The sequence below is a fragment of the Rissa tridactyla genome, chromosome 7 (genome assembly GCF_028500815.1).
Source record: "Rissa tridactyla isolate bRisTri1 chromosome 7, bRisTri1.patW.cur.20221130, whole genome shotgun sequence".
Lineage (NCBI taxonomy): Eukaryota > Metazoa > Chordata > Aves > Charadriiformes > Laridae > Rissa > Rissa tridactyla.
Genome location: NC_071472.1, coordinates 9,289,099 through 9,314,030, shown reverse-complemented (window position 1 = coordinate 9,314,030; position 24,932 = coordinate 9,289,099).

The window sequence follows — 24,932 nt, the reverse complement described above, 5'->3', positions numbered from 1 at the left end:
ACAAGTGAGGGGACTTCTCCCTTTTCTCTCTTAAGAAACCCTGGCAGTTCACTACTCTCCTGGGCAGCTCCCACGTGAGGCTGGGGCAGTTACTGAGAGCACCCCGACGTGCCAAACGCTGCGTATGTGCCCTGCGTTAATCACCCCAGTGCCTGTGGGAGGTGGGCTGGGAGGTGCCGTGTCTGAGCTGAAGTAAAGATAGAAAACTCACTGTTAAATAAAGTCCTGGTTATCAAGCGATTTAACTGCCTTATGTCAGTTCAACAGGTGACAGATACTGCCGCCGCACAGACCACCGCGAGGAGGCACAGCCGTTACTGGCACGGTGAAGATCTCGCCCCTGCCTTTGGGAGTGAGTTTTGTGCTTGGTAAGTCTGCTGCTGCCCCAGGGGTGGAGTTTCAAGGAGCAAAACTGGAACGGGTGGAACAGGTAGTTTTGTTTTCTGTATATTTTATATGGTCCTCATCCCTGCGTAATTAATAACTGTACAGCCTAGTGAAGATGTAAACACTACTTGATCGCTAATTGTAAGCAGTGCCATAAAAATAAGAAGCCCATTAAATCTTTTACGTCCAGTTGCCGCGTTCCTACAAACAGCATCTGTTGTTTTGCCATGAAGTCAATTGAGATCAAAAGATTCTCAATCAGCTCTAGCCTAGACCTTTGGGTTTGTACCTCTCTTGATAGCAACCTTGCCGCTCCGACTTTTATAACCTGAGGAAAAAAGTCTCCTGGCTTATTACCTACAGCCTCTCTGAAGCCCAACGCTGATGAGTGCATGAAAGCCGCAAGGTCATGGCTTGAGAGCTTATCGGTGGCTTTTTAAAATCAGATCTTATGAATATACTCTGATGATGGATTTCTGGTTCCTTTTAAAGCTCTAGCAGCTGGGCTAAAAAAATCCTTGAAATTATAAAGGTGAATTTAAAAATCACCAAAACCCAAGAAAAGTTGATTGTTCTTCAGTGGTGTTTTAAGTGGATCTATGGGCTTGCAGAAACTAAAAATAGTTGTCCAGAGGAGAACCACTCTGAGTTACATCAATCTGAAAAAAAGACAGAATGTGGTTTTGTACAGAGTGCTTTTTAAATTATGGCTTTAAATGACAGAATATTTGAACTTTGCTTCTTAAGAAATTATTTGATAGAGGGAAAATTCCAGTCACCTTCTGCATTCAGAAACACATTATATTCTAATACCTGCTTCAGTGAAAGGCTATTTTCTTTGTGAATAAATTGTACTCATGTTTTTCTCTCCTTGACTTGTTTTAGAAAAACAATCAATGCAAACACTGAGTTAATACAAATAAATGCAAATATATTCCAGCAGGAAAGTTACAGGACTTATTAAAATACACGTGCAAATATTTCAGCGAAAGTATACAGAACAGGACTGCATTTCCAAAAATACCTCTCATTAACCAACAAAATGCACGGCCAGCACTCAAGAGTGCGTTTGAAGGAATAGTTCATAACAGAAGAACACAGGAGCTGTGATTTCAGATCTATGGCATCCCCTCCTGATTACCTAACAGCGTATGGAATCATAAATCACAGCAGTTTCCAAGAGAAACAGAGATAGACAAATGTTTGTGTCCGATACCACAGCCTGAACCTGGGACTCAGGTGGCTACTACAGTCGCCAGGTGCCACTGTAGATGTTCTGAGGTACCCAAACCACCTGCATTGACCTGGCAGAGGCTTCTGCAGGACATTCCTCTCCCACCTCTTCGTGAGCAGTAGTCAGAAGCCAGGCATGGTTTTACATGACGTCTGTACGGCTACAGGGAGGAATTTCACACATTCAGAAGAAAGCTTCTGAGTGGCTGCGGTTCTGACCAGCTTGATTATAAAATATTTCTTCTTACTAATGTTGCAAGGAGAAAATTTGCAAAACGTAACTATGAAGTGAAAAACAAAGTAATAGGTATATTCTGACAATAGCATTTGTTCAAAGTTCAAAGGGAAGGCACACTCTACTCCAGAAGTCCCTGCGAAGTAACTCTATACAAATGTATTAGTGGATTTTAAATCCTAATGGTAGCTCACAGCAATTACGATCCTGATTCGTATTTGTCATGTTTTGGCTGGGATAGAGTTGACCTTCTTACTAGCAGCTGGTGTATAATGGTAAATAATTGATAAAGAGTTCAGACTAATATTCAAACCCATTTTATAACCTAGACTACAGTTTACAGAAAAGAAATTGGCATATTTAGGAATCTAGTATCTACGTGCTACTCTTGGAAGACACGTCAGATTCATAGATATTTAACCATAGGGATGCAACTAGGAAGTAAATGAGATATTAAAAAGAGCCTCAACAGAGTAGGTGCTTATTTATTACTAAAAATTACCCAGATTGTATGCTTGACTTAATTAAGCAATTTTGAAAATGTTGCCCTTATACATTACATGAATCACTAGAGATGGAATAGGAAGCCCGAATTTCATTTGCTAATTTGGGGGCTGGGCAGGAGGAAAAATAGGATAAAAAAGAAAGAAAGAGAGAATGAAGGAGCTAAAAATCAGAATAAAATCACAATAAAATACCATTATCTACAATAAAATAAAATTTGGGAAAAAAAACAAGTGAAATATTTTAACAGCATTAAAATATTTCCTTATTACTGAAACAAAATGATTCATTTTCTCTATTATGTTATTTAATACAGCGTCATTATTTCTGTTACATAGAAATAATATTATGTTCATTTTACTACATTGCAAAAGTCAAAATTAATTTAAGCCAGAAAGTTAAAGAAAAAATTTCAATACCAATACCCTTTTCCAAACTTTTGCAAACATCTGCGTAATCCCCCAGACTCTTTTGATCAGACTTCATTCTTGCAGTACGGTTGCCCTGTGAAATATTTTCCATCCGGCTTTAATTCACTCTCCGACTAAATCAACAAGCCTCATGATGCTAGCTGTGATTAAAAACCAATTTTCTGCTGAGAATTATATTTGCCTTTGAAACAGAGATATGACTATGTGTACTTACTTTGTGCTGAAAATTATAAAAATCACCGAAGACCGCACAGTTTGTTTTTAAAAACAGTAACTCTATTGGCCACCATAATTCTGAGATGCCTTAAAACGTTGGGGGAAACAAGGAGATAACAGTGGGGCCTGTTCTCTGTTCAGTACCCTGAACTCCGATTAGCAGTCACTGGGTAGAGCAGGTCTTAGCATCCCCAAAGACTTATTCCTACATCAAAGGGAAGGAGAAAAGATTTTGTATAAAATTACACCACCAAGCTTTTTTCCATTATGTTATTACAACATGAAATGGAGCTGTCACAGAACTATATGATAAGAGCCTCTTCGTCCATTGCAGATGTTCTATAATGAAAGGTATCAAACAAGTGTATAATAATACACACATAAATTATCCAAGATTTGGGTAATACCTTTTCTTTCCCAAAGGATCTGAAAATGTTTTACAAACTGATATACAAATTATCCACGGAGAAAGCTATTCATCCATCAAGGAAACACAACTACAGCCCAAGGCAAAGCAGAACAACTATATAAATACACACAAAAACGCAGTAAATGAAGGAAGTATTCTCCAGTCAAGACCATGAGGAAGATGCTAAGTATACAGTCCGTAAGCATACAGGATTTAGGAAGAACCTTGCTTTTAGAATACAGTAGAATGTCTCCTGAACATTGGCAATTACAACATTAACTAAAAGAAGCAAACACTTAAGAATATTAAGTATAGCGATAAGAACGTTAGGTATAATCTTAAGTATATATACTAGTAAATATTAAGAATTAGTAAGAATTGTATTAAAACACAGGAGCGCAATATATGCAGCCTGATACTAGAGGATTAGCTCTGAAAGAAGCATGCCAGTGCCTCCTGACAGAATAGGAAATGGACCACATTCTGGGATCAAAAGCAAGTAAAGTCAACAGGATGACTAAGAAGTCAAATACTGATTAAGGACTTGGAGAAGCTACACATACTAGAGGGCTTATCCAAGCATAATTTCACTTTCTAGTATGTACTTTTTTCAGTGCTGAGACTAGCTTACTGTATGTCTCTGTTCATGTTTCACAATACTGCTGTCATACTTAGAAAAAAACAAAGTTATGTTGATGCAGTCTGCCCCAGAAACAGAAGCATCTAGAAAAGCTAGAAAGGAATAATTAAATTAATACAGCACTTCACTCAGCAATAGTCTACTCGATTTCTACAGGCACAAGTTTATGCAACCAAATGTTTGCAAAATAACAAGTATCACCCCAATTCAACGCGGCCATTTGCACTGCATATGGCTGAACTCTCTTTTTGGTCTTAGTTCTGATTATGGTGACAAGACATTTCATTTAGACAATACTCTGATTTTTCACAGCGTTTTCAGCTTGGCAGCCATTTCAGTACTTCTGCTCAATAAAGAAGGTGGCAGAGATACTTAAGGGCACTTGCAGAAGTCATAGAGTGTGATTTGAGGCAGAAAAGAGCTCTTTGCCTTTCAATATAATCATCAAGAATTTCTAATTAGAAGCAAACTGTGCGAGAAACATACAGACAGTGGGAAAGTTAATACAGCTGCAGACTTAGGAGGATGCATTAAGAAGAAGTGTTACGGAAACTTTGGGACTATTTTTAACCTTGAGAATTGGACACAAACCTCAGACTTCCCAGCTGTGTTGATAGTGTCCTCTCAGGAGACTGACAGAGGGCCACATATTGGCACACCGGTACTTGGATTCTAAATAACTATCTAAAACCCGGCCGCAGCATCATTACTCATCTGGGAGCTACATTCGGAAACCCTCTTGAGGATTTCGACAGGCTATCGGGCAGGAGAGGCAAATAAAGAATTGCTGATGCTTCTAACCCTGGAGAATCCAGTAGGTTTGAGGAAAAAATGCTATTAAGGAGAAGAGCTATCCTTCACATCACTCCCCTAAGCTGGGCTGATACAGTGAAAAAAAAAATCACACAGATGAGAAAAAAAGTGGATATTATGAAAGTCTAAAACTCTCAGGCCAGCTATTTGATTGGGAAATTGAAACAGAATTATAGGAAAGAAAATAACAGAGCCCCCAATTAAGTATCTAAGGTAGCGATACGTAAATGCCATGAAAATGAAAAACAGCTGCAAGAAGCTGAAGTTTTAGCACACAGCCACCAACATAAGCAGCACTATAGCACTAATGGGGTGCACCGCGGAATTGGGATTTTGCTGTAAAAGGCTAATAAATTGCTCAAGAAGAGAAGGAAGGGAGAAAAAAAGGCAGGCCTGTCTTTATATCAATAACATGTATCCTGGTTCTGAAGTCTGCAGCTCAAGTCGGAAGGAATTACTGTCTTCTTGAATGACTCTGCGTAAAGATAAAAGGGACTATGAATAAGGGTGTTATACTGTAGGAAGTCGTTCTTTCCTTATTTAACCTTGAAAATCAAGCACAAACCTGAGTCTTCACAAGTATCCTGAGCTTCATGTCTTTGTATGGAAGGGAGTAACATGCAGAAACATCCCAGGGAAGCATCAGGCGGCAAGGAGGATTTTTATTATACAAATGTCTGATGGACAAACAATACAGGCTGACAAAGATGATATGACAACTTTCTGAACCGGGGACGGTATTTTATTTTCCAAAAGAATGGAGAAACCACCAGGGTAATAGAAGGAATGTAAAAAACTGGTTAAGAATCTAAAGTTGAAAAGCTATTCTGCTAAGATGATCAGGAAAAATGACAAAAAGGTAAAAGAATATAAAAGTCTTAAGCAAAGGCAGACTTCAAAAGAGTAAAGAGAAAACGAATAAGGCTGATGTTTCTAATACTTTTGTGACACACAAAAAATTGAGACCAGATCCTTAGTTAACTATGTGCTCACTAATTATGAAGGCCAGAACGTGAAAATAAATAAATAATGTTAATAAATAATTAGACAAATCACCATTCAAACCAACAAACCGATCTTACTGAAAAGTATTTGTAGCTTCAAACCCTCAGTTTCCCTGATTGCCGGCATCCCCTTTCCCTTCCCTCCCGCACTCCGCTCTGCGTGGCAGCTGAATACGGTCCTGAATTAACTTTTCATCCACCCTTAGATTGCTGTATAAATAAACCCAACGACACTTTACCACATACCTGAAATTAAGCACATGCTTAAGTGCTTTGCTCAACAGCAATATACTTTAAGCACATACTTTAAAACTCTGCAAACTGTGTCTTTATAGCTTTCCAAAGCCATTACAACGGTGACACGGGTCTAAATTATCGCTACACAGGAACATAATTGACTGTTATAAGAAAGAGACCTAGAAAAGGGAAGAAGAATGCAAAAGATAACTGCTAATCTTCATTTTGTATGTTCACGGGGTTTTTTCAAAGAAAACTGATGAAAATTATAGTCTTCTGCATAGTCCCGTTCTTAGAGAGGCATTTTCTGAAATCAACTGCCATGCAAATTTGAGGTTCAATGACGTTCACCTCACACATAGGTGACTGCAGGTCGTAGCACTCCAGTCCACATACGTGAATTTCAGAACAAGCTATGTGCACCTGATCAAAGCAGTTTAACGCAATAAACTCAAATCTAATTTTAAAGCAGAAGGGAAGTGGGGACATCTGAATATTTAAGGGTTTTCAACCTAAAAAAAAAAAAAAAAATAGATGGCTGCCAATACTCCAAACATGACTGGTCTCATAATGACTTTTTTGAGAGAAAAAAATCTATGACAATCCATATGCTTTTCATCTCTTTTTCTTTCTTTTTTTTTTTTTTTTCTGGCTCCCTCTTTCACTGCTACCAAACATATACTTATTTTGACCCTTGGGTTTGAACACTGACAGTTACTTCGGTTTAGTCAATATTTAGCTGTCTGATCAAAGACCTTCAACAAAAGTCAATATCTGTGTTTTCTTATACGGTAGCAAGTAAAAGAAACTGCAGGATTGCAATGTACTATATTACCTGTCAGAGTTCACAATCTTTTTTTTTTTTAATTGCGTATTTTATGGTATGCTTAAACTGTACTTAATTACTTGCTGCAGAATGAAATCTTTACAAGGGTATTCTGTATCCCATCTTTCAACTTGACTTTATTCAAAGAACGAGATGTCTTAGTATCTTCCTAATCTTGAAGCGCAGTCTACCATGTAAAGAAAATCATATTTAAACACAAAGATTTAAACACAAATTCTCAGAAAATCTGTCACCATTGGGGTTTCATGGAAAAAAGACAGAAAAGAGAAAGGAGGACAGGAAACTCTTTATCTAAAACACAGACCGCCAGAAAATTATTAGTAATTCTTAGTGTTCATACAGTCACTGTTGAAAGTGGCATTATCAGTGACATATCATCAAGAAGAAGAATTGCAAAGCCACAAAGAAGACAAAGTAATTTGCAAAAGTACAGTAGGCCATCCCAGTGATGCCAAGATAGCTTTAAGTGACAGAAATTCTATATATGTTCATGTATTAAACACTCTAAAATGGCCCTTAACCACTGGGGTCAGGTGATAATTTGACATCTTTTTTAATACATTAATGACATTTAGTGACCAAAAATAAGTGTTTGATAACACATCCAAAATGTGACTTATTTCCCACGGAGGACTTGTTCTTGTTTGTCATTCCCTGCCCTTTAATTTAAAAAAAAACCAACCAAACACAGCTCTAACGGAACAAAACCAAAGTAACTATCCACTGCTTCATTAAAAAATAACAGCTTGAATGCACATTTTGGAGGTGTCTAATGAAACAGTTTCATTAGGGTGTACGCTATCTCATGCACTACCCACAGTCAATGTTCTGTAATGTTTACCCCTTCACATAAGAAAGAAAACTGTGAATATTTGGACTTTCAGGAACGTCTGCTCTGGACAATATTCACCAAAATTAAAGCTTTTTCCGGATTCATGCATTTCTTCAGAGTAACTCGGTTAGTTCCAGCCTCAGCCAGCATGACTCTGGAAGCAACAGGTAAATATTCAGACACTGACACGCAAATTGAATCTCCAAATCCCCCCAGCAATGGGTGTTTTGCTGTATTTTGCTGCTCTTAGCCTCCAAATGCAGAATTGGGAACCTCATTCCTACAGAAATTGCAAGGCTATGAATGTTAATTGACTGAAACTATTCAGATTAAAGGGGCCTCCAGCTCTCCACAGGTTTGGTTAAACAATCCAGTATGTCAACGTACGTGACTAAAGCATTAATTTATAGTGCTTAATCTGAAACCATTTGACATGAAATACGTGGCAAATGTGCAATATGTGGATTGTTTAAAGCAGAAAATAAGACTTCAGGCTCAGCTCTCAAGTGAAACTCGGCAGTCATTAACCACTGGAGACAGAACTGGCCTCGTGCCCTCTCGCAGCACTGGCATCTCTGGGACACGGGTAGCATCTCACAGCCTTAACATGCTGTTACCCTTATAAAACTTTTGCATGAGTAACTTTTACCAGCCATCTCTTTGCACCAAATCTTTGACTTTTATACCTAAGGACAGAATAAGCGTGAAGCTGTTTTGTCTTCTAAATCTTAACATAAGGCCATCCATCCTTCATAACGAGGAGAAAAAAGAGCGGGAAAAAAACCCCAAACCTGAATTTTCATCCTTTCCTCCTGTTAGTGCTCCTGAAAGAGCACTAACGTTTCAAACCCTTCTTAAGAGCTTGTCAACTAGAGCAATAACCAAATTAGAAAATGAGGCTGCACATTTCAGGAACAACTGTTCCAGTTTTGTTCTGGTCTAACGTGACAAGTTGTCTGGGTTTGCCTCTGTGGCAGCAGAAGGTAGCCCACTTCTGCTAAAACTCAATTATTTCTCATTTCCAGCAAATAAAGAAAACAAGTTATGTTAAACTCTTCAAGCTATCTTTCTAGTAAATATTCCAGTGAATGAATACTTCTATTCATTCTGTAGTGTTACAAATGCCAAATATTGAGCCTACTTTGCTGTTCTTTTATATTTTTTGAAATCATTTACATCTCTGCAAACCAAGCAACATATACCTTTATGCTAACTCATTCCGCGAATTACAAAAGGTGAAAACCAGTGGATAATCATCCCCAGATTGTGTGGTTATTATTCTTTCCAAAATTGCTCTGTTAACTCCTAGCTTTTTTCTATCCTTGAAAATTATTGGTTGCTGGTAGAGAATGTCATTTCCAAATGGAAAAAGGAGAACAGAAGAGAAGCAAGCCATTCTTTCGGTAGCACGTCAAAAAAAGGTCAATTATTTTATATTTCCATATAAAAAACTGATTAACATAGATCAAGCTTTATGAAAGCATGCTTGCCTTGGAGAAACCAGTAGCTACCACAAGAAGAATAACAAATCCTAATGTTGAGTGCAGCTAATAACTTGAATACAGGTCATATTATAGGGTGTACAAAAAGAAACATTTATTTTCTAAGCAATCGCCAAGCCAAAAGGCAACAAAAAAAGCAGCATCAGGTGGATGAAGCCCTTCCACATCATTTTAAAAAATATCTTTTATCTGCTGATTGACAGCAGCTCCAGTATATGGCCATATAGCTGTAAGGATATGGTCTAGGTAAATTTGGAAGGGTTGTCCAACGACATATGCATGATTTGGTATCAAATGATACTGGAAGCAACATGACAAACCTCCTTCAGTCATCTGAGTTCCCTGAAAAAAAATCACTGTTCCCTCTCCCTAGTCTCAGGGTTGATGCACCAAAATACACAAATGCAGTGTGTATTTTGCCTTGAGCGTATTTCTGCCCTGAGAGAATTTCTAAATTAATTTTCCTACATATCCTCTAATAAGAAAAGTCCCTCTCAAATTGCAACTCTAATACTGGAAACAAAGTTCACCCTCTAAAAAGAAAAGAGCCTGTATATTTCAGTGAGTGCTAATAACATCTTGTAACAGCAATGACCATCACCCAGTAACTGACCACGTAAACCAGGTGAAACTAAACAGACTATGGCATAAAAACTTCAACTCTTCATGTTAAAAAAAAAAAACAAACCCACACTAAAATTGTTGAGTCTTAAAAGATCATGAATTTTATGTATAAACATTGACCACCATAGTTTTAAACACCTATCGGCTTTGGATGTTAGACACACCCGCTTTCAAAAGAGAAATCAGAAAACTGTCACATGTGTATTTACTCCTGTACACGAAGCTCTGTTCAACAAAACAGTAAATAATTTCATCTCATTTTTAGAAAAACTGAGGATATTCTAGAACCAGCAGTAGGTGCAGAAGCTGTTCTGAAGGACTGGCCTAAAAGCAAGTTCTCTCCCTAACAATTCTAACAATAATAAATGCTTGCCATGTTACTAGAGAAAACCCTCCTCTGAAGGAAAATATGGTGCTCGTTAGTACCAGTAAACAAGCCTTCAAAAATTTTATTATACTGCAATATCCCATTTTACTGCTTTTAATTAATTCAATTATCTGCTTAATTTTTTATCATCAACATTAATAACCTAGTCCACATTTTTTCTTATCTTTTACACTTATTTTATAGATTTTTTTTCCATTGCTCAAAAGCCTGCTAGAAGTTTGTGCGCCTCTGACTTCAGCCTGGGGCTTTGCAGCGTAGGTGTGTTTGCAGTGAGGAGCAGCATCCGTGCTGACATGCTATCCGAGGAAAGACAGGAGAGCTGGAGTAAGCTGGCATTGCTGCGTTTGCCTGCTTAACTATTTTAATAATGTCAAGTCTCACCTTTAATGGGTGAGTCTCACACATCTGCTCCCCAGCCATGATAGCCCACCCCAGCGCCCACAGCCAACACAACTCAAGGGTTTTTTTCTGTCTCCAGGACAGATGCGGGTGTCTGCCACCTGCGGCCGCAGGCGGGATGCTGAAGCACAAGAAAAGCTGCTCTGGAGAGCTGCCAAAAAGCGGGTGTGAGCCTCCTTAGGGGCTCAAAGCTGTGCTGCGATGGATCCCTGGCATTGCATTTGGTTCCTCCCTCCCGTCAACATAGGGTTTGCCCCGAGCGGTTGTTATGACTCCTTACACTGAGCCTTAAATACTGCGGTCTCCAGGGAGCCCTTATTGTGGCCTTTCGGTACTTGAAAAGGGCACCTAGAGGAAAGACGGGGACAGACTTTTTAGCAGGGCCTGTTGAGATAGGACAAGGGGTAATGGCTTTAAACTAAACGAGGGAAGATCTAGACTAGATAGAAGGAAGAATTTTTTTTACCATGAGGGTGGTGAAACACTGGCCCAGGTTGCCCAGAGAGGTGGTAGATGCCCCATCCCTGGAACCATTCAAGGTCAGGTCGGACGGGGCTCTGAGCAACCTGATCTAGTTGAAGATGTCCCTGCTCATTGCAGGGGGTTGCGCTAGATGGCCTTTAAAGGTCCCTTCCATCCCAAACTATTCTATGACTCTGAAACAGCACACAGCTCTGAAGCAGCACTTCGTAACCTGTGCTGCCACTGCTCCCTGCTCACACTTTATGATTCGTAGCAGAGTGCGTGTTTTCCAAAGGTTTCTGCTCCTGGCTTTTGGCTTTACCAGCTAATTTGACCAATAATTAGTCCCTAAAATCATAGTAGCACAGGAACTGAATCCTCCAGGACTGGATACAACCAAATTGAATGCATAAATCTCTGAAGACCCTGAAAATTTGCAAAGCATCGGCAGAGGTACTATGTAGAAACAATGAAACGATGAGTCAATATGAGTCACTCATTACAACAGAACATTACAACGCCATTAAATCCTAAAGAAGAATGACAGTGCCTAAATACTTCATTTGAAAGCAATTCTAAATTCCTAGAGAAAATTTAATAAATGGGCATTTGACAGTAAGATGAAATGAGTACTATGTACCGCAACCTTTAAATAAACCTGCCAGACAGCCACAATGTTCTAGTATTATTGTACAAAGAAATGCCTTTAGGGATGTATATGGTGAGCAATATTTTTTCCTTGATTTTAATGGAAACAGCACTCTCTGTGGACATCATTATGGACAAAGATGTGTTACGCATCAGGCCCCGAAACAGTGTGGGTTTTAACCTTCCTTTCAGTTCTGCAAAAAAGGTTAATATTCTCACATTTTCATACCAAGTCTCAACAGACTAGGCTAAAAAAGAGAAAACAGAAATTAAAGCTAGAACACTAAATAAAACAATACAACTGATGAGCCATTATTTCATTTCAAAATACTGACAATACTGGACTCCTGGATCAATTAAGCTATTGCAGAAAATCAGCCTATAACTACCACAGTTGGCAAAAAAAAAAGCTAACAGAGCTTGTCTATGGCCAAAATAAAGGAATTCTGCATTTATTGATAGTGACTCTTTAACTGGTTACTGAATGCTCTAATCATGAGGGAAAAAAAAAACTTGCGTTTGGTTTCCTGGCTGTAAGCCCTGGAGATACAGCATATCACGTTGCATATATATGATGTCCATCATATAGACATGTAAGTAGATTTTCCTTTTATGGAAGAAAATACTGTTTTATCTGGCTAAACAAACAGATACATTCCAAGGTTTTACAGCAATTGGCAAAAATCACCACTAATAGAACTGCTGATAGCAGGAATAATTTCTGAGCATTTTTTAGACTAGGGGTGAAAAAAATCACAATGCATTGCATTTCTTTAGACAAAACCAAAAATATTTGTGAAATGGCACATTCATATGTAAGACTGATCACAGATGGCAAACTTTGTTCTCCTCAGAAGAAATCCCGGCTAATCATACCAAAATCGAGCAGAAAAAGCCCACGCCTTGAACACTGCAGATCTGTGAACGATGCAAGCAATGGAAGAGCCTGAGCTAAGTACTGTGAGCTTTTGTGCGTGAACACGAAGTGACAACTCCATAGACCTTTGCTTTCTCTTTTACTCATGGCACTGGCTACTATTACATGTAGGGTCCATTTATTAAAGAGAAAAGGAAAGTAACCATCACTATATAGGTTGGTCATGAGCACGCTGCAATTCTTCTTCAGTATAATTTAATGTATTTTTATTAAAGTTACAGGAAGCGGCTAATTGTGTGCGTAATGTTTTTAGGTTTGTTTCCTTAAATAATGTTCAGTATTTATCTCCAGATAGATTAAGTAAGCCTATAAATAAACCACAATAATTTATATTATCCCAATGTGAAAATAAAGACGACATCAGAGATCATTTAGTAAGCGGTTAAACAGAACATCCCCATAAACCCAGCATCACAAATAAAACTACTTTCACATTGTATTTACATCAGATACAGCTCTGATATCAGATGGTGCAGACAAAGACTCAAAAAGAAGCCTGAAACACTCTATTCACAAAATCATTTTGAAGTAGCCATTAATGCTATAAAGCATTTATTCCCTTTTCAGGTGTAATAATCTCGATCAGCTGATTAAGGTTTCTCAGTTCAGAACAGGACGGTTCATCCAAGGTGATGCTATAAAAATGACCAACTATCTCACAAATTTTACTTTTCAAGGAAAACATTTAGAGCAAAAGTGAGTGTAACAAATTTAAACTAGCCAAAATCTAGTTTTTCAAAACCAGCTGTGGCATCAAAACAAATGTCACGGCCCTGAAACCACGCAGACAGCTTTTAGAAACCAAATCCTGATTTGTACTTGTTTCTTTCCGGTTCCTCTTTTCTTTTTTCTCTCTCACGTGATACAGCACACGCCCTCAATCTAACACACTTTGCTTTGGGGGGAGGAGGATTTTCAAAACCAAAGTTTTAATACCTATTATAACATGAAAATTAAGATCCAACATTTTAAGAAACAGGATAACATGAGGTAACAGAGACGTCCGTAAAGCTCATTCTCCTATCTGCATCTTCCGTGTTTATAGTCTTTTAGTTATATTTGCTGTAATGGGTTTCAAAATTCATGAAAAGATTCGCCAAAGGCTCTTTTAGTTTTTGAACTAAATTTACCACGATTGTCTCTTCCTAGAAACATGTTGATCCTTGCTAATTTTTTGTTAGACAAATAGGAAAAGGTACTAAATTGAGTGATAGTGTTCTCTCACTAAAAATAATTTAAAAGAACAACAAAATGCTATCTTACTATGAGTTTTTAAAGTAAGAAAAATAACTGGATTCCGTAAACTTAAAACCAAAAGAGAACAAGCTAAAAAGTCAAAATAAAAAACATTATCTGTAGGATTTTTTTTACTTAACTGAAATAAATAATTAAGTTTGGGGGGAAAAATTACCATTTCCTCTAGAATTGTCATTGAAATGGACACATTCCTATTGAAATGATTCAGTTCCAACAAAACTTCATTTTCTGATTAAAAACTGTCATTTGGAAACATTTCAATCAATCATCCCTAGTTCAAAAAGAGTACCTTCCACTTCACTATCTTCTAAATGTTTAGTCTACTTATTGAATTAAAGCACTATTTTATCAAGCAAAGTTTACCTGGGAATATTCCAAAGCAACAAATGGGTAATTAATTTATCATGCCTATTATAATGACAAAGTGTTTGTATTCATGCCAATATCACCCATATATTTCTAATTCTAGCAGCTTAGCAGTAGCTAATAGATATTGAAAATATGCCATTGATCAATCTTGGACATCTTCCATTAGTATATACTTTTTATTCTCTGACTTAAAATAACATGTGTTAAAGCATTATATTTGCCAAAAGCAACTGCCTAAAACTATTTCTCAAAGTTATTTAATATCTCTTATTATTAGGAACTCGTTATGGAAACTATTCAACAAAGTTTAAAACTTCTTTAATGTTTAATTGCATCTTTGATCATTAATTACATCTGCAGATAGACATAACTTTTTAAATCTTAATTTTCTCATTTAGGTTTGAAATAGAGTTCGTTGCCCAATAAATTTTATTTTAGTGCAAAGAGAAGGCCCATGTATTGATGAAGCTTTTAAAAGAAACCTACAGCTCTGTCAGAATAAAATTCTATTTATCTACCATGTCATAATACGAGAATGAAAAAGTCAACTTAGCAGATGAAATTTTGAGTTCCACGGAAACAGTCCTTAACATCTATTATTTATACGTTTTATAATACAAGCTTAGACATGAAGACTTTTTATTTATAACTATCTACTACAAAAGTACGGTTCCCGAAGAGAAATGAGAGAAGTACTTGTTCTCCTTGTCCACTGCAGAAAACAGTGAGGAGCCCGAAGCAAACCTCTACATATCTAAGAGTTGATCTGAGTCGGGAGCGCCTGGTGCAAAGCCCTTCCCACACCTCAGCTTCCGCGAGACAAGTGCTCCGTCCCAGCTCCGGAGTACGTGAAGATTTATACAGTGCATTATCTAATGGTAAAACAGTGGCGTTTGCCGTCTCCTACATTGAAATAAACACACTTCTCTTCTGGCTTAAATTATATCCGCCGTGCCTTCACAGACACACTGCGACTGAAGAAAAATGATCCTGACGTTATTAGGTCTTGGAAGGGTGAAAAACTGACTGATCTGACTGAGCGGCAGAACAAGCTCATGAACTCTCTCCTTATGAATATATAACTCATTCTGCAATGGATTTTTAAACCACAATGTGGGAAAGTTTCCGAGATAACAAACAGTATTCTTTTCAATTCAGTAACATGAGGAACAAACAAAAAATACTTTTTTTTCTCTTTGCAAATAACATTTACCATAGTCTTTTTTTTTACCAGTATCACTTGTAAGAAACTTTCCTGCTTCGCTTTCTTTCCCTTCCTTACCTCTGTCTTTTCCAACATAAGTAATTTGAGTTGTTCTGTCTGCCCCTTGATTATTTTTAGTTCCTTTACTTCCAGAACTGCATTATTTTCTAGTGTGGTTTATTTAGGAAATTCAGGTTTATAAGTAACAGCTATGAAAATATTAGTAATCACATGGCTGTACTTATTACCTTTTTAAAACAATAATTAGCAAATGCTATTTATGACAGACACCATTCTGTCTATTAAACTTAGCTGTACGTATGAAAAGTTCAGATGCACGTTGTTCAGCTGGAAGGAGACAGAGAAAACGGAGACCAAGGTGCCTGTGACATTCCTAGAGATGGAGATGAACAGGCAGCCGGTTGTATATATCCCACTGCTGTCTAGTCTTCGAAACTTCTGGTTACGACAGAAGCGTTTTGGTTAAAGACTTAACTATTTGCATTGTGCATCCCCAAGGAAGGACAGCACTGGGTGACGCATTAACATCACGTACCACGACATAACAATAACGAGGGGGGCTCAATATTGGGTAGGCCCCGCTGTGTGTGCTTGGCGTTCTGTGCCTGTTTAGGTGGCACAAAATGATGTAATGTTTAAAGACGGACATTACATTTACATTTGCACTTTGGAGATTTTTTATTATTCTTATTCCTACCAAGTTCTAGCAATATTTTCAGTATTCCTACTCCACCTACAACAGTTAGGTTGAGTAGACAGCAGGAAGACTTTGGAATAATAAAAACATCCTTCACTAAATATTCCTCTGGCTGTAACCTTTTTTCTTTTTTTATTTTCATAATGAAGCTGCATAGCCAAATCCAAGGGACTCCAATTCCTTTTCATTTATAAATATAAAAATATTCTGTCCATTTTCACCAAAGCATATTTAGGAAAACAGCTTCTTCAAGTCAGGCAACCGCAGAGCTAACGCTTCAGTTTTGACATGAATTAGTCTGAAGACAGACACTTTTTTTAGATAACAACTTTAAAAAATTGTTCAGGGTTAGATAAAAAAAAGATAAATGTAACAGACTCTTTTTGATGCGTTCCTTCAAGTTTATTTCTGTGTCGGATTTATTATTCCTTATTCTCTGTGCAAAGGGCTCCATGGCTGATAAGGAAAATGAAGGAGACCATGGACATCTCAGTCACAAGCTTTTTTCTGCTGCTAGGAGTACCTCTAAGAATTTTTCCTATTACTTATCAAAAAGTTTTTAGGCAATTTCATATATTTTGACAAGTCTGCTACTTACAGATATTTTTTGTAAGTTCAGAGCTCAGACAGCTCAAGCTTACTACATTTTAAAAGAAACAGCAAATGGTTTGCTGAAAAACACAAAAATCTTTGCTGATTTGTTTTTAATTGCTAAATCCCTGTTGCTCTTGAAGATCTTATTGCTTTTGAGTCAAAGCTCATCACCTGAGGACCCCGCAGCACGGAAGCTGTGATTTATGCACGCGGTCCTCCTCCTGTACTCTAATTTCACTGCTTTTATGAATCCCGTGTGTTGTTTTTTCCTTGACCTCACTTTTCGGATGAGGGAGACCGCTTATCAACAGCTTCCTAACTGCTGATTTACCTGTCTCCGATAGACAGCCTTATACCACTCGTATCATTTATCTGCAGGCATTAAACCATATAGTTCCCAGCTGGTGCAGCAGCGCTTTGCCCTGGAGAAATAAACAATCTGCTTTCCAACCCAGCAATGACTGGGACCTGCCCTGACTAACAAATAGCATTTCCTTCAAGGTGGCATCTAACAATTAAACAGCGCTAATTTCTGAAGATCTTTCTTGCTTCATTAAGGATTATTAAGAGATTAACATTTAATCCATTCTAGTACACAAATGATGAGGGTGTGGATAAAATATTGAATCTCATTCCTCTGGGTACAATTCTCTTTCAGTACTTGGGGAGAATAAATTGCTGGTAAAAGACATAGGTTAATGGTGCACCTGTTTGCTTATTTGTTTGCCTTTAAAGATAAAAAAAAAATCAGACTCACCTGAGTAAAGAGTCTGGAGTCTATAAACAGATAAAATCTTCCAACAGGTTCCCGATCTTTCTCACACTGCAATGTCTATGGAGGTTTTGAATCTACAGATCTTTTTGCTTTTACTTGGGAACGTATCATACACCTAATATAATTAATACTTGACTTTTCAAAACCATCTTTCCTTGTCTCTGAGTTTTACAATGAGGCGTTAGGCATTGGAAAACACTGTGTTCAATCCATTTTGCTCTTTGCCTTGTGAAAGTAAAAAGAAATACTGAAGTAATGCTTAAGCCCTTGATTCCTCCTGCTTTTCAAAATGCGATTTTAAGGGAAGAATAATATGAGTTGGATTCTTTCCGATGGTCTTGTTCAGCCTTTTGTCACACAGAGATAATACTTTAAAGAGAAGAGAAAATGGCAATGACTTAGTTTGTTGAGGAATCGTAATGTTATTTGAAAGCATGACTCCTGTGTTTATAAATACAGTCTGATCACGATTCTTTGCTCACACCCAGCACTTCTGCAGTTATGTTCTGCTTTAATACTCCTTTCCATGTCCTCTCCTTCTTATCAATTCCCCTTGTTGTAAATAACCCACAGTACTAGATTCATCTAACTCCAAATGACTACAAGAAACCCTGGTGTATGCTGAGTAAACAACGACCCCTTTAATATAGAAACGTAGGTGCGCTTGTAGCAAGTGCACTTGCAGGTGCATTTGTATCATGACACAGTTTTGATGTAGATGGTGCAAGAATCAACGACTGTTGGCGTAGATTGGTAGCCAAAAGCTCCAGCCACCTGCACAGACAGAGCTAAAACCTGCATATGTTCATTACCAAGACCCTCCTGAACGGGTTAAACCCCCCAGTACCGGCGTGCCTTTCACTGCTACCGCTGCGTAATGCGCATTGGTGTGAGCGAGCACACTCTGGGACTGCTTCTCGTGGGAAGGGCACTCAGCAGTTAAGCAATCCCAACTCTTCTCAGTGGGAATAAAGTAGCATTTGGTCCTCCCTGATGGATAAGAATAATTTACAGAGTCCCTAGGGAACATTCACCATTTTTGTTCCTTTCTCCAGTATCTTCCGTCTTTTATCCACCTACCTTGAACTCTCTATCCTTTATTCTCAATTTAAAAAACTTGGTAAAAACATGTATTAGAATTGTACCTGTTTCTAGTGAAAAGAGCTTGATGTTTCTGTTCATTGTTCTAGTGTTTTTTATCTTTTATTTGTTTCTTCTGGACTAGTTTCTAGTTGATTTGTTCCATCTTAAAATTCAATAACTTTCGCATATAATAATTTAATATACTTATGCTGTTTAAAACAATCTATAGCTGTAAAAAGCTCAGAATACTTGATTTTCCCTCTGAAAAAAAAAAGACTAGTCATAATTTGGATAAATTAAATAATAATTGGAATCACTCTTTTTTAATTCACCCAAAATAGTTCAGCGTGAGTGAGTTCAATTAAATATTGAAGTTACATTGCCATGAAATGATGGGATCATACCTAGAATTATATCTTCAGTCAAGAACTACTCGCTTTGTTGTATTTGCTAACAGGACAGTGTTAACTGAAAATTACAATAAGGCTTGTTATTGGAATTAAAACTCAAAAGAAAAAAAAAAAATCTATACTTCGTGGGTGATTTCACTATTCAAGATCTCCATTACAGTCAATTTCTCTCAGCTCCGTTACCTTAACAGCATTATTTGGTTATAATCTGGACTTGTGTTTTCACAGGTCCAATATACAAGTAACACAATGCAGATCTTGGCAGTAATGGAGTTTTTTCAAATATTTATATAGACATATTTATATAGACACATCCTTCATTTAGTATAATGTTTGCCAGCCCTATTACTTTATACTCATATGTGCATTTGGGAAATCTCTTAGATATGCGCAGATTTTGTAAAATAGTACTCTGCTGGGTGCTCACAGAAGTTTTGTAACATTCTAGGATACTACAGAGAGGAGAATTTTTAATTTTTTTTTTAAAAAGGTAAAGATGGATCTCACAGTGACCATATAGCTTTAGCGTTGGCATAGTTGTGCAGCCAAAGAGTCTTATATGTAGAAAGACATTCACCCTATCAGGAAGAATTGTTAAGCCCAGAATGAGTATGCTCAAAGTCCAATTCCAATTTCCTTTTCTGTAGGGATTGTTTTGCATTTTTATTAAAATAATTCTCTTTTGCTCAGGTCCTGGCAACCAATAAATATTAGTTTCTCACTAGAGATGGGTTCCAACCACAAGCTTGCACTGGCTAATGGGTCGACTCCTGAAAATTGGTAACCCATTTAAAACTCAAAGTCAAATGTAGGCATGCAGCAAGTGGGGAATTGCCATCAGCTGATAACAAAGTACTTCGGACACAAAAGAATTCAATACACTGTTATGTTACTTAGTCTAGAGCATTCAGATTTAGGAAGAATTTTAGTATCCTCTAATGTTTTTAACGCATACATTTTTTATTCACAACAGGAAACTCAGTGGAAAAGATAGATCAGCAGAAATCTAAGACAGAGGGAGGGAAAGCTTCCTTTCAAATTTAGAATCGTAGAATTGTTAGGGTTGGAAGGGACCTTAAAGATCACCTAGTTCCAACCCCCTGCCATGGACAGGGACACCTCCCACTGGAGAAGCAGAGTAGCTAACTCCTGCTCTTCTCCTTTACTGAAATCCCCTAATACCACTTTCCCAATCTCCTGTCCCCTGACAGAAAGCACACAGATGTCTCAACTTTTCGAGGTCTAACAGTTGCACACAAATGTACTGCAAAATGACAGAAAAATTATTTATGCATCAAACCTAATGTCAAATTCCTTTTTTCAATATAATTTGCATTCTAAGTGAGCCAATCAGGTAATTTCCATTATCTGATATAAATAACATCGGATAATAAAAATGCTCGGTTACTCAATTTCAGCCAGAAATACGAGGCGGCATTTGAAAGACAGAGTCACAAGAATACTGAGGAGAATATCTTCATACAAACACGCCATGCGAGCTGCTGTATTTCAATGGGTACGGAATATTATCCTTCTTCCAGTATTAGATAAGGTGTAGGAGTAAAAGGAAAGAGACCTTTCAAATGAGAACACCCTTGGTGAGTCACTGCTATCATAAGAGGTAGAGTAAATCCTACTCCTTTTCAAAGACTTCAGAAAGGCATTTGGGTGTTCTGGGTCCATTTATCCACTTGTAGGATCCAGAGAGAGGTGAGAAGTGGTGGGGAAAGAAAAATTGATGGACTTCCAGGGCATTTTCCTACCACCCACTCTTGCACAGCTCACAATATTACAACGTTCTTTACTGCATGCTCTTCCTATTTATTTTGCTGGTGCCAGCTAATAAACTTCAGTCATCTCCTTAGCTGACTACCTAGCAAGACAGAGAACAGTAAAAGCCTACACAGGCACTGACAGATTCTGACTGAAGAGGTGGAAAAATGGTAATGTTTTTAACAGGGTTGAATTTAAGCTTCCAGCAAATGTGAAACCTCAGGTGAAAAGTTGGGATCATTTCCTGGAGTCCTTTTTCTCCTACACCCACAGCCCGATCAGCTGTGCTGAGCAGATAATAATTCCCCCCAGCCCCTGTAGCACTGCAGCAGTTTTGCATATCCACACATAACTCTCTCGTGCAAGACTAGACAGGAAAATAATTTGGTAGTCACACACTTTCCTAGGCCTGTTAATTACCTGATTTCTCTCCTGGTTTGCTCTCCCCAGCTGAGAACTGCATCTTCCTCAAATAACCTATCTGGCATTTTTTAAGACTTTTAAGTGACCAAATCAGGTTGGGGACATGCAAATTAGGTATGGGAAAATAAACAATTAAACTCCATCTAGTTGAAAGAGATTTGTCTTGAATTTAGAGTTCAAGTTGAGCTCAGAGTTACTCACACCCTGAGTAAGCCCAAATTCACCCTCTAGCCTGGAATTTGTTATGTTTGTTACTAATGCGAACCCTATATAGGCCATAATTCAACTTTGGGCAGCCGCTGAAGTTTTTCTCTGAGACTTTCTGAAGCTCTTTTTAGCTCAGACACCAACATCCTTTATATTTTAGACACATATATTAGGTATCCTAAATCCTCCCACAGGAAGAGGGAGTTTGCCACAAAAAATAGTGGTTGGTGCAAAGGCCAAGGCACACAAATCGCACAAACTCCTGAGCAGAACATAATAGCAACTCTTACCAACAAAAAAAGCAGACAATGAAGAAATTGTCTCATCTACAAGCAGTGTACAGGTAAAATAATATGTTTTAAGAGGTAGATTGCTTTAAATCATGAAATGCTACCAACAGAGTTGTGCTTTATTAAGATACGTAATTACAGCTCCATTTTAGCTGTCCCTCGTGACACAGATTACAGCAAGGTGTTAGCAAAGAAGGACTACTATCTTATAATGATACACGAGCAGCATATTGCCGTTGTAGAATGCTTCCTGAACAAAACAGAGTGTTAACTGAACGTTAAATTTCTGAATTTGGCACTTGCAGGCTTTGACAGGATTGGAATGAATGGTAGCCCACTGGGAAGCGGGAAAATAATAGCTATCGTAATGCTGCTAAGTGCACTGCAGACTGCTGATTCAAGGACATATGCAGCAGTCAGGTGAATTTAAAGCCACTATATTCACATCTGTACGCAGCAGGAATCATGCAAGGCAATGGCGTAGGGAATGTCTCTATGAATAAAATATAATACAAGGCTGTTTCTTAAAGAAAGGGAACCGTCTGTATTACGGTCTGAAATACCCGGTGATTGGGCACAGCCTATGTTCTGTGCTAGTTAACACATTTGCTTTTCTTTCAATTTCTTGGCTCTAGCTCGGTACAGCTACTGCGCAGATTAGGGATGTTTGAAGTATACTGCCTGGGTGAAGCGTAGCTGGAACTGCAGGATCACTGGATTTACAAAACCCTGCCTCAAGCAGCAGCAGCCCCCCTGGAAGCAGGTTGGCAAAGTATGCACAAGAAGGACAGGCCCCAGCCCAAACTCACACACAGATTTCCAGCGCTCCATAACTTCACCAAAGCCAGTCACACTGTCCCGTATTACCCCAGCCCACTAACGTACCCCAAGAGTACGTGTCAGTGTTTGCAGTATTCTTTTATTTGGGGAGGAACAGACTGGGAGCGCTCTGATCTGGAGTTTCTCCATGCTCCGGCACAAACACAAAACAACACACATGTTAAAATTGGCTTTCCACGGCGCAGCGGAGTTGCTGAAGGGCGGCTGCGTACGGCAGAGCCCTGGGCATCTCCGTACAGCGAAGGCAGCAGGAGCACAGGCAGGAAAGTCCTCATGGAGTCTGCTGACGACACAAATTTTGCAATGCTCTCAATACATAAGCAAATTGGGCTATCCCACAAGAAGAACGGCATGACTGAAAACAGAAGCGATAGGTACTCGCAGTAATTTAATACTACTGGGTACGAGGCCACGCATGTAGTGACTAGCAAGAATTGCAGTTACAGTCTGAGCATCCTAAAGGTAGAAGCTGCACAGGAGGCAAGGGATCAAAATGCACTTGTCAGCTGTGGAGGAAGTGAGGAAAAGAAGTAATTTCTTGTGTGGGCAGAGAGATACTGACGAGAAGATATGGCAAGTACTAACCAGCATTGTACAAGGCACTAGTCCTTGTCTTGAGGAGCCTGAACAATTCTGTTTATCCGTGTTAAAATATAAAGAACTAAAACCTGAAGTGAGCAGAGAGGCATCACAACCAGGGGAAAGTTTTCAATCCTATGAGAAAAGGCTAAAACAGCCTGGCTAGTTTAGCCTAACTAAACAAGGGCTGGGAAGAAGTACGGTTGCTCTCAGAAAACACTTCAGGGACACACCAGGAAGGGAAAAGACATTTTTAAGCTAAATGATAGTACTGGCACAGGAACAAATGGGTATAAATTGTCTTGAATATATTTAGGTAGGACATTAGAGGATGATTTCGATCAGAAGAGACAGGTCCTAGAACAGCTTCGCAGGGGCAAAAAAATGATAACAGTTTGTAGATGGGATTTATTTAGATTATTATAAGGATTACATGATATATGTGCACGCCACAGCAGAAGACTGCTTTTGATGACCCAGAAGCTCTGTGAATCCTTCCTCCCCTGTACACTGGCAACTGCATTTGAAATCAGGACTTAAATTTAAGCAACGTCTATTCAGTCTTAAGAAAATTCCTGTCTGATTCTCTTCCAGCCCACACGATCTAGCCATGGCAATCTTCACGTAGAAAGAATGGGACACAGCATATCTACCACAGCTGAAAAATACTATTGCAAGCTACCCTGAAACACATCGTCATGTTGAATCTCACCAAATTAAAGATGTCAATGTCAGGTCTTCTTCACGTCAATCTACAGGTACTCTAAGTCTCAGAAATATTTGTGCTATTAATATGATAAAAATGAATAAAAAAAATTTTAGAAATTATGAAGCAACCCTATCATGTAATTTTATTACAATTTAAAGCATTTTATGTAGTTTAGTAAGCATCAAACAACCAATTGCCACCTTAAAGAAGTACACTGGAAATAAGGACTAATATTTTCCTTTTATTCTAAGCATACATCAAAGACGAGGGTAGTCTAGCTCTTCAATATTTTCACTGAAAAATGCTAAAGTAGCACTGAAGCTCGTTTCCTTATGCTGACTGAAGGGCAGACAACATTTACAAAAAGTGAATAATATTTGCATAGCCAATGAACATCTAATAACATGCAGTAAGACATGTAATGTCAAATTTGCATGAGATATTATCTTTTATAAACAGCTAATGTCTCTCTCATTATCCCCTTTATGAGTCGGTTGTTGAGGGTTTTTTTAAGAGCCTCATAAATTTCATTTGATAGGTTATAAAAATAACAACTTGATTTGGATATTAGCTTAAAATGTTAATCACATTTCAGATTGCATATGATATAAATCAGTGCTATCAGCATTTATACACACTCCAATAAGGTGTCTCCCATTCTAAAGCATTCATGATATCAACTTTGTATAGTATGAAAAAGTTTGATCTGAAATTGTAACTGCTGGGATGAGTAGATGCTACTAAGTCTACTTAATCCACACAGGGCAATTTTTGCGTACCTACCCATAGCTAGGAGAACTAGCACGTGTCTAACCCTGCATCACCTTTACTTATATACTGCAAAGTATCGTTAAAAAACCACTAAGAAAAGATTTCACTTTTAATGAGAGCTTCTGGTATTTGCTATGTACTACTCACATTTGTATCAAATAGAACAATTTGTCTGTGATTAA